We start from the raw sequence: 11,045 nt of genomic DNA on the forward strand, positions 1-11,045 counted from the left end.
TGGAAGGTAGAGAGGCGGAATTCGAAGTGGCGACGAGAATCGCATCAGGTGCCGCTCAAAGAGAATTTTTGCACCGAGCGAAAAACACACGACGAGAGGAATACACAAATTTCGCGATTCGGAAAATTCTCCCCGCATGTGGCGTTATTCCGCGGCTGAAAATACATCGTTAAGTAATAAAAAGATCAAAGCGAAAATTTGTGTGCTTTTTATTACTGAAACAAAAGAATAATCAACCCCTTTTTTGTGCGCGGCTCCTCCGCTCTCTGTGTTCGACACGATTCCTTTGCTGCTGGCGGACGAGAGCAGGCGGGCATTTGGTTGCGGAGCAGTAATTGCGACTTCCCCTTGCCTGCCTCGCTTTTTAATCCGGCAGCCGGCAAACCAGCCACCCACCGGTGCTCTGCCTGCCGATGATGAGCAAGAGGATGTGTGTCTTCCCCCTGCTTATTTCGGACTTGTTTTGAATTTTAAATCGAATTAAATAATTCAGCTCTACACAAAAACACGAGCAACCCAAAAATAATAATGCGACCCTGGGAATTCAATTTATTTACAGTGGATTCATACTAAAAATTTCTATTTTGATATACTAATAATTATTTAATTGTTCTTGTTAATCCAAATAATTTCTTTACATTTTTAAAACGTTATTTTTAAGTTGTTAATAATTTTTTTACTATATATAATAATTCATAATTAAAATATTTTTATATTTTTTCCACGTTAGCTCTAAGCACTTTGATAGAATTTTAAGGCAGAATCATGTTCATGTTGTGAGAAATTTTAACAAATTAATTAGAATCAAAGTTTTAGTACAAATTTTCTGGATGGGATTCGCGTGGTTTAAAACTCTTATAAATAAAAATAATTCATGCAGAATAGCTCTGACGAATTTAATCTCTTTCATGAGAATAAGAGCGACTTTCATTATAACATAAAACTTAATGCTAGATTTCAGCACTAGGTATTATTTTAAAATATTTTTGAAAAACTTTTTAGAAAGAAGAAAATAAAAAGTACATACATCTTCCATATCATGAAAAAATAATTCAAAAAGGTCATGAAAAACAGTCAACCTTACTTCTGAGCAGAATCGAAATGAGATGTGCCTGGAAACGCAGAGAGAGACGAAGCAATATAACGAGTCTTGTAAGCATCTCTCGTTCTTTCTCTCTTCCTGCCCAAGCAGCTCGCGTTCAATGACACAGAGACAACAATGAAATATGGATACGTGAAATAACCATTCCGAAATTGCCTCTTGTCTCCGTTTTTATTCACTTCGGTGGCAAGACGGATAATAAAAATAACGCCGACCGTGTTTTGCGCAATAATAAGACAAACATCCATTACCCTCGCCGAGCATAAGAAACAATGAAACGCGGCCGCGCACCTTTTGGCCCTGCATCTCTCTGCAGCAATATAGGTGTACACGATATCAAAATCGCCCGCCTTATTGCATTATACGACTGATAGTAAAGTCGAAGGAAATATGACTTCTCGTTTCGTTATTTTCCGTTTCTTGCCACGTCCCGCGCCTGGCGTATATTTTTTATGGGCGCGCATTAAGCCTCGCGGCGCCCGTTTTAAATATTGAAGCGGAATTTGTGGGAGAGGAGAGAGAAAAGAAAGTTCGTTGTGGTTTTCCACGTGGGAAAATCGCGGTTTGCCAAGGGTTCGTTTTATGTGTCGCGTACAATGATTGATATTTTATCGGATATTGATTGTTTCGAGTGCGCCGAAAGAAATAAAACACCGGGGAGTTGGTTTGTCACGCTCGGCACCCTCGCAAGAAGTGGCCGTCTCCATTTGTCAAAGAAACACGCTAGAGAGAGACGGAACTTCTTGAGATAAAGCAGCTGAAAGTGAGAAGAAAAAGATAATACATCTCTTTCTTCAAGAATCAATACAGAGAGATGAAATATAGAGATAAATTTGCCTTTTTTTCTTCTTGGTTTGAATAATATCTTCTTCAACCCAAGTTGCACCGTTGGAACATCAGCCAATTACTCAATTTTTTGATACGCTTACAATTATTTTTGTTGTATTAATTAATATTTATTTTTATGCCTGACATTGTTTCAATTAAGCAACAAAAGAGTGCTAGCGATGATTCTAGACATATTAAAGCTTTCTTGCGAGCTATTTTTTCGAGTAGCTATGAATCTGAATCACAATCTTCCTTAAAATAATTATCTCATTCTTACTAGTTACTTATATGAAATTGAATAAAAGTTCAATAAAAAAAACAATAATTTAAAATTAAGTGGTAGCAAATAATATTGCAACAACATTGAAGAAAATGAGAATTTATCCTCATCCCAGCAAATTAATAAAGAATAATTTGTTTCTATCTAATATTTACTCAATTTATTTGTTTCATTTTGAGCAAGGATATCTAAAAAAATTAGATGCTAACTTGTTTGCACCTATATTTCATTTTTGATTTGATTACCTATCTAAGAACTGATTAAAATTTTTTACAAGACAATTATTTCATAAAAAAATAATAGGAAATTCAGTCCTTGAAAATAATTTAAATTCTTATGATTTCGATAATTTTAGAGCATGTTTTGATGGGTTTTTTTTATATCAAGTAAGTTTGAAGAAAAAAAAATATTTATTAAATTTCGTTGTATGTGTGCCTGATTTATCAAAAGATTCAATACGTTTGCCAATAATAATAAAACAGCGCGCGTTGTTTTGTACTAATTAAATGTATAGCTCTGCATAGTTTACGTTGGTAGTATTTTGGTGCAGTTTGTGTACAGCAGCATCACGGAGGAGGCAAATTCGCTGGCAGTACAGTCAGTGTCTCGAGATGGCTTTCTCTTTAAACACGTGGAGCTGCTGCTGGGATAATTTACATTTAAACAGCAGCGGCAGATCGCTCGCTCGCACACGCAGCGTCTCAGCATCAAGATGAAGAGGCATAATATAGATGAGATACTTACTCTATAGCACTGGTTATTTTCTTAGATAAGCCAATGGGACGCAATGCGTCAAGCTATTGATCTTGTTAGGCTTTGCTTGCATCCCTGGTGAATCAAGACAAACGCTTGTCCCTAGGAATCATCCTTTAAAAAAGATTAAACAAATTTAGTTCTAAATCCGATTTTTCGCTATTAATATTATTAAATTATTTTGAATAAAAAAAGGCAGGTGGGGGGAAAATCAGGATTTATTTATATTGAGAATATTAGCTAATTACATAATAGGTAAATCAATAAAATTTAATTGCTTGCATGCTTTAAAATAGAAAATATGCATAAATGCTATAAATATTATGTGAATTTAAATCATTCTGATATTGGTTTTATTTTATTAATTCTATATTGTAATAGATTCAGAATATAATTTTAAAACCATCTTTATCTAGGAAAAAAACAATAACAATAATAATTGAATGAAATTGTTATTTTCCTCACTTGTAGTTCTTAAAATTTGTAAATTTTCGAAGATAAGGATTAGGGCAACTAATTTTGTACCCATAGTGGGCTGAAGGGCCTCTTTCGCCAGCAACAATCGTTCCTTGTGGGTTTTCAAGCGTATGAGCGCAATTTAAGAGTTTCTCTTTCGGTCCCCGGTGCTTAGTTAGGCCTGCTGCTCTCTCATTAATCCCGTCACTGGAGGATGCAGTACGACCGTGCGCTGCAGTGGAGATAAAAAGGATTGATGAACATTCGCAATAATAGACGGTTGTACGCTAAACACGCGCGGAAGAGGGCATAATAAAATATATGCGCGCGGCGTTGGCATTAAGGAAGAAGCCGCGGCAATTTTGCGTACACACGCAAAAAGCTATTCCAAAAGCTAAACCTAATTTAATAGTAGCGCATTTTGACTGCAGTAAACTATAAGCAGTCGCGAGATGCTAAAGCGTATCAACCAAAAATTATACGAGAAAATCAAATATAACATTATAATAGTATATTTTATATATTATTTTATGTAATATAATATTGCGAGAGTTTACGTTGATGTTATGCAAAACAAGAACAAAAAAATAAAAAATAAAATATTTTTTTCTCTCAATTTTACGTTTTTAAATAAAATTTTAATTCAACTACATTTTTTATATTATTATTTTTTATTAAATTTTTTTTTTAATTCATTCAATTATATAAGCTCCTATTGAAGGTAGATTAAAAATGCTAAAATTTATATTTATTATATAATTATATTAAATATCTCAATGTAAAACAAACCACTAGGCTGAAAACGCTATGAATAAGAAATTAATATTTAATGCTTGAACCCTGCTTGAACCTATGTACTTCTTTAAGAATTGCTAATTAATAACTGTGATTATGAAAGATGAATAATGTTGTGATAAAAACTTAATCCATTAAAATTGTACTAACTGTACAAAAAAAAATTGGGTTTTAAATTGGCATTTTCTAAAAATTGGAATTGAAAAATAAATCAATTAATAATGTTCAGAACTGCAGAGAGCTGCATAGTTAATTTATTATTATTATTATTAATTGAATTGAATTTTTCTGGCTTTAAGCACTTTTGTTCCGCTATCAAATTCTGCAATTTTTGTCACAAATTTTTATTAATGCCTGGGGATTATTTGCATTCGTCTTGACCCTTCCAGCGCCCTCTTCGCAGGCCTCTCTTGCACTCACTCAAGGAGACAAAGTGCTAAGCCAGTCCGAGCTAATAACTCGAGTCGGGTGGCAAGGCCGGTCGCCACCCCATTCCTTTAATTCACCCTTCAGGCCCCTGTATTTAAACAAATGGCCAAGTGACCAATGTCCTTTCTTACCTTATTACACTCGGATAACAAGGCAACCCTTTCTTATTGCCGGAGCGGTCGGGCCGGCAGCCATCCAGTCGAGCTTGTTTGTCCAAGTTTAATTAGATATACAAATTAGTTGAGTTTTGTTTGGCGAGCACCGAACCGTTCACTGATGTGTTTATTGGATTTAAGATGTTTGCTTGAGATTATTACCTTTTCCTTTCCCGCTCCACTCGGCGACCGGCGGCTAATTTACGACTTGCTAATGGTGAATTCTCTTATTGGCTCCGAAAAGCGCCGCAGCCATCGACCGCACCGCGTGAAATTGGCTTTTCAGCCGAATGTGTTAGAAATTAAATGGATTTAGTCTTGAATAATCCAGAAGCTTACTTTGGCGTCTCCTGAAAGTCCTGATTCCTGATAAAAAGTTTTGTAAAACCAAAGGGGCATAAAAATAGTGTTGAAAACTATTTTAAATTCTTTCAAACCTAAAAATTTTCAAATTTTATTACAGAACGTAACGCCAAAGAGGCAAATTATAGAAATTGACAATGAAGTTCAGAGAGCTTTTTAAATTTTTCAAACGAAAACCAGCACAATTTATTTTGGCAACGAACTGCAGACCCTTTTTTCATGAGAGAAAATATACAATTTAATATAGAATATTGATACGTTGATGTACATTATTTGAAACAAAAGCCTGGTTCATATCAATTAAAATATCCTTAGATTTAAAACTTTTTATTCGACATGCTTTGCCCGCCACAGAAAACTTGGAATTCACTTCAAAATAATGGTTTCCTCATAATTTTCCTTCTTAATTTTAGAAGCTCGCGTTTCTCAGCAGTGATAATATGCAAATTTCAACCCCTATCAAGTCTCTTATTATCTATCAAGTTGTCCTATACAAGTCCTTACATGACTACAGGGAAAGCGGCGGGAGAACGTTTTAGCTGATATTGGAATCGCCTTGAGACTTTAATTTTTACGACTTTGCGCAAAACTTTTTTCCTCCAGCGCCATTAGCGTGGTAGTATGGCGTGCCGAGCGCGGTTAGGAAATATATTTATCGATGATGCTGTGACATACGCGCTAATATTAATCCCCGAGGACAGATATAATGCGGCATGATGAGAAAACTTCACGCATAGATCATAAATACAATATTCGCGAGAGCGCATTCAAACTTTTTTATCGCTGCAAGAGCCACGGCGTTGAATGTGGAGCCGAGTTTTTTCAGAAGAAAAAAAATTCTTACATATAAAAAAAGAAACTAAAAATATAAAGTGCGTAATAAAATCAATGTTAAATCAAGTAATTAAATGTTACAATTAAAATTTGAGTAATATGACATCAAAAATTAATGCCCTACTTGCGGATTTGAAATTAGTTTTTCATCCCTAACAGAAACTGCACTTCTCAATTTGTCCCTTTCAAAGATTTCTGAGATTTCTCGTCATCCATGAAATCACCACTCCTCCCCAAAAACTCGCAACTCAGTACAAAAAGGTGGTAATAGCGGCGCAGTCTTCTTTCTCTTTGTTCCCGAAGCGAATTTTTTGAATTAATATTAACAAAATAAACTGCTTACGTTTGTGCCTGACGAAATCTTTTCATCTTTTCCCTCGCCGGCGAGATTGAACGTAAATAAATGCTTATGCAGAGAGGAGGCAAAACAAAAAGAGATTCACTTCGCTTGCCATTGAGCAACAGCCGCATGGAAATTCATTCTCAGACGACGAAAATTATCACAATGGAAATAATAAGGCGCGGGCTTTGTTTTTAAATCTTGTTTCATCAAAAGCGCTGCGAGAAGAAAATTGTATTGAGAGCAGCGCGCGTCTTATTTGTATACGTCGCGCTTTTTCACAAATATTTAAATGCAGATGGAAATTCCACCCTGCGCTCGGAGCGGCACACACACATTATTGCAGGAAATAATCTCGTCGGGGCGTTTGAAAGCGGGGAAACGCGGCGGTTTTTATCAAATTTGTTTGCGTTGAAATGAGGAGGAGGCGGAAAGCATCAGAGAGGGCGTTTTTTATTTCAGAAATTTTAATTACAAAGATTGGTATCTTTGCTCATCTGAAGAGGACAGAGATGCATCGTCTCTCAGTCTTCCGCCGACGGGACTGAATTAAGAGCTATTTATAGCCAAAGATTTGAATTAGAAAATGATGGGAAAATGTTAATAATTATTGTTTGATTAACCTAGATCTGGAGAGGGAAAAATTGAAAAAATTCTGAAACATTACCACTTTTCAAGTGTGTTTTTAAACTTTTAATGTATCATTGGTCAGATTTGATCCGACACAAGCACAGCAGAACATTTCCTTTAAAAAGTTTTTTTTAAACGGGCTATCAAAATATTATTCAAAGGTCGGTTTATAAATTTAAAAAGCAGTTTTTCCGCAGAATAATAATAATAATTGTAACATAATTAACGGATTTTTCAAAATCCTTTTACAAGGATCATTATATTTGATTATATTGATGGAGTTGAAGCTTATATTTTTATATTAAGTTGTTCTATTCTCAATATGTTTTTTATTGTTCTAAATAGAATAAACTCATTGAAGATTTTTACAATTTTAGTTCATTTTTTAAACAAATATGTAAATTTTGTTAATTATTATTGCAAATGTAAATTATAATATTAAAAAATTTAATACAATTCTAATAAAAAATGTTACAAAATAAAATTATATTAAATTAAAATTACAAATAACTTTATATAACGCTGTAAAATCATTCCTAAATAAAAATTTAAATTTACAAATTTTCGCAATTTCTGTACGAAATTCTTTTCCTCACTCTTTCTTCCAACGTGCGGTCGGCGGCAATCACACGCATAAAGCCATTCGGCAAGTGTATTGCATTAACCCGCCCTGCCGTCGCAGCTCCGCAGAGCAGTTTGTTTGGATGCGTGTGCTGCTGGTTGCAGATAGGCATCTTTGCTCGAGCTGCCTGCCTGCGACGACAAATTTGAAATCTCGCGAAATCTTATATATATCCTTTTCATGGCCCCCATCTCGTTGGCTGCCGCTTATTATACGGCTCTCACCTCAAAAGTCATATTCCGGCCGCCAGCGTTTTATTGCTGCAAAAATCTTCTTTATTGCAGCTGGCCGAAAATTCCGCGCAATCCTCGCTGTGCTGCATGATTTTTCCCCAGCCCCTGCGATGCTGATTACTTTTCCAAGACTGCCATAGAAAGGAGTAGAGCGGTCAGTTCTGCCAGATTTTCTGCAGTAAACGATCAAAAAAATGATTCTATCACATATTGTTGTTGTTTATTTGTAACAAACAAACAATTATTGTTTGGAGGAAAATGTTGATTTTGGGACAAAAAGCATAACCAATAACACAGATTTTCTTAATATTTCCTTAACAAATACGATCCCATCCCGTGGCGGTGGAATAAAGTTTAATTCTGTTAATTAAAAGTTACCTTCGGATTTGCAAATTTAACTTGCAGACAATTTTTATTTAATTCAAACATCAATACATTAACATCAACTGTAACCAAAATTGATATAAAAATATTTAAATTGTCTGAATTAATTTTTTACTTTGCATTTATCCCATTATATAACTAAATTTGAATTATAAAACAAGAAATGAGTTTGATAAATAATCAAAATTTGTTGGATTTTTTTTTGCTTTGGCTTGGACTTCATCTTCCGTCTTGAATTACAATAAAAATTCTATCCCGTATGGTCTAGTGGCTAGGATACCTGGCTCTCACCCAGGAGGCTCGGGTTCGATTCCCGGTACGGGAATATTTTTTAAACTTCTCCTAACTTTAGTTATGGAAAATTACAAAACGTGCAGCAGCTGACATATTCAATGTTGTTTTGCAATCTGACAATTAAGAGTATTTTAAATGCAGTAGCAATTTAGTTTATTTTATATAAATATTTACTAGGAATTAATGTGAAATTCCTCAACGTAATCATCGGCTTCACATGAAAATAATCTTCTAAGTTTGACTTGGCTTGTATTTTATAATGAATTTGCAAACCGTGACCATGTAAGAGAGGCGGTGGCGACGTTGACGAGCGGCTGGCGGCTCATTTTGTTTTATTGCCGGGTCGAAAGCAGGGATCTTGCTTGACGGAGGAGCCATTCATTCACTCATCCATCCGTGCCGCACTTGAATAATACACGCGCAGCGCGCGTATTAAATTATAAATTCCGACGATGGCGTGTGTATTCCTGATTAAAGTCACAAAATTTTAATATTATTACCCCGGGCGGTGGGGCGGCTCATCTCCGACCGGCGGCGGTGGCGGCTTTCCAAAAACTTTCCTCAGCTTCATCATCATCATCTTATCCTATATTATTAGTAATTAGTGAGCCAAGTACTCTTTGCATATCAAATCAGGGGCCAGCCTATTTCTGCACCGCCGAGTTTTAAGCTCTGAATTCATTCTCGCTCTCGCTACACCACGCCGCTCTTTCTCTTAATAATAATAATAATGGTAATCTAAGGAATACGTTCGTACTGCGTATATTTATGCACGCGGTGCCGAGTTGGCATAAAATGGCTGACAAGGGAGTCATTGATACGTGGGGAAATATGCATTAATATAAATGGTTATCATTCCGCTCCCGTTATATTTTATAATACTGATGAAGCATCAACTCCGGAGATGCACTTCGACCGTGTTTGCATAAATAATTTCAGCTCGAAACTTTCCAAATCCGCAGGGCATTGACGATAATTATTCGAAAAAAGTGGTCGCTCTGGGACGGTTTTTTGTGAGAGAAGCAACCCGTTTGAAGGTTCCTGTTCCAAAATGATGCTACCTAGCGGAAGAAATTTAATGGGGTAACCAAATTTATGTATCTTATATTTTTTTATCACAGATTTAAGGCATAATGATTTTACTCGAATCATGAGTTAAAGCATTTTTCACAGTTGAGCACAGAGGAGAAAATATATTTAATTTTGCAAGTTTACAATACAAAGGAGAATATTAAAAATTAATCATAATTCATATTAATACAAAAATTTAAATTTAATCAAACAAAAATGTTGAGAATGGAAATTGATTTAATACCAAAGTTTTTTATTGCTCCAATAATTTTAAACCCTCATGTTACAACCAGTTACCAAGAGACTTTCTCAATTTAGTTCTTAACATCAATTTGCAACTATAATTTTTTGTTTGTCGCTTTTTTTAATTATTGATACCAGGTCATTCATCTGAAGCCTGTAAAGATTTCTTTGATTTTAAAAATGAGTATGCAGCCTGCGCATGCTGTATGTTGCGCAAGTTGCCTATCTGCTTACTTAAATTACGTCTAGTATGTATTAATACTTGTGATTTTTCCTGATATTGCCTCATTTCATTTATAGAAATTAATATTATTTATTTAATTGAATTTTAAATTGTACTTCATTTATGTAAAAATTGTCAAGACTTAAGAAGTTGCAAATTTTGAACACTTTTTTTTACTTTATTTTAATAAATTAAATAATAACTATTAATAAAAAATTGTTATTTTGTTATCTTATGCAAAATATTTGCCAGTGTTGGTGCCTTTTTATCTGACAAGCCCATTGTTATCCCAGCATTTGTTTTTCATAATCCAATGAAACTTTTGATATCAATATGGAGAAAAAAACAATAATGGAAAATTAAAACGTTTCACAAATTTCAAGTTTCAACAGCACACATAGTTTATTATTCATATTAATTATAAATGAGCACCACATCAATTACGTCGAGCAGGGAATTTTAAAAGTTATTCCGCGCGGTCGGTCATCTTAATGAATTTGCCCGGCAGAAAGGAGCCGAGCGAGAGAGAGCAAATAACAATCACGTAGTGTACGCTGGCTGACCAACCGAAACACAACAACTCCATACACATTTGTACAGCGAACGAGCAGCGCGCCGTTGAACTTGGCAGGCCGCTGCTGATGTTGTTTGCTGATCTAAATTAATTATAAACTCGCAATCCCCATAAGATGTAAATTAAATAATAAAACGACGGCGGCGAGTAACTCGCTGGCTCGAATTGTGTGCGGCGGTGCAGCTAGGCAGGTCATTCAAGTGTAAAAAATAACGGACTGGCGGGTTTGTGTGTGTGCGCGACATAATCGAAGCCAAAAGCTAATTCCAAAGTAGCTGCTACGCCGAGGTATCAAGGATAAAGGGTTGGTTTGGGGTCTCTTATATTGCTTAATGAATAATAAAACAACGCGAGCTGCACCGTTCGCTTGTAAAGCATCTCGTGGACCGGCGAGAACACGTACTTTCATATATACGGCCTCCTCCTCGAACGGCCT

The 11,045-nt window shown here is 35.3% G+C and overlaps 1 non-coding gene across 1 annotated transcript; it reads left to right on the forward strand.

Annotated features, from left to right (window-relative positions):
- Positions 1–8,457: 8,457 nt before the first annotated feature.
- Trnae-cuc (transfer RNA glutamic acid (anticodon CUC)) lies at positions 8,458–8,529 on the forward strand. Its single transcript has one exon. It is a non-coding gene; the product is annotated as a tRNA-Glu (tRNA).
- The last annotated feature ends 2,516 nt before the right edge of the window (positions 8,530–11,045 follow it).

The sequence above is a fragment of the Neocloeon triangulifer genome, unplaced genomic scaffold (genome assembly GCF_031216515.1).
Source record: "Neocloeon triangulifer isolate White Clay Creek 2 clone unplaced genomic scaffold, ASM3121651v1 ptg000002l, whole genome shotgun sequence".
In the NCBI taxonomy this organism is placed as follows: Eukaryota; Metazoa; Arthropoda; class Insecta; order Ephemeroptera; family Baetidae; genus Neocloeon; species Neocloeon triangulifer.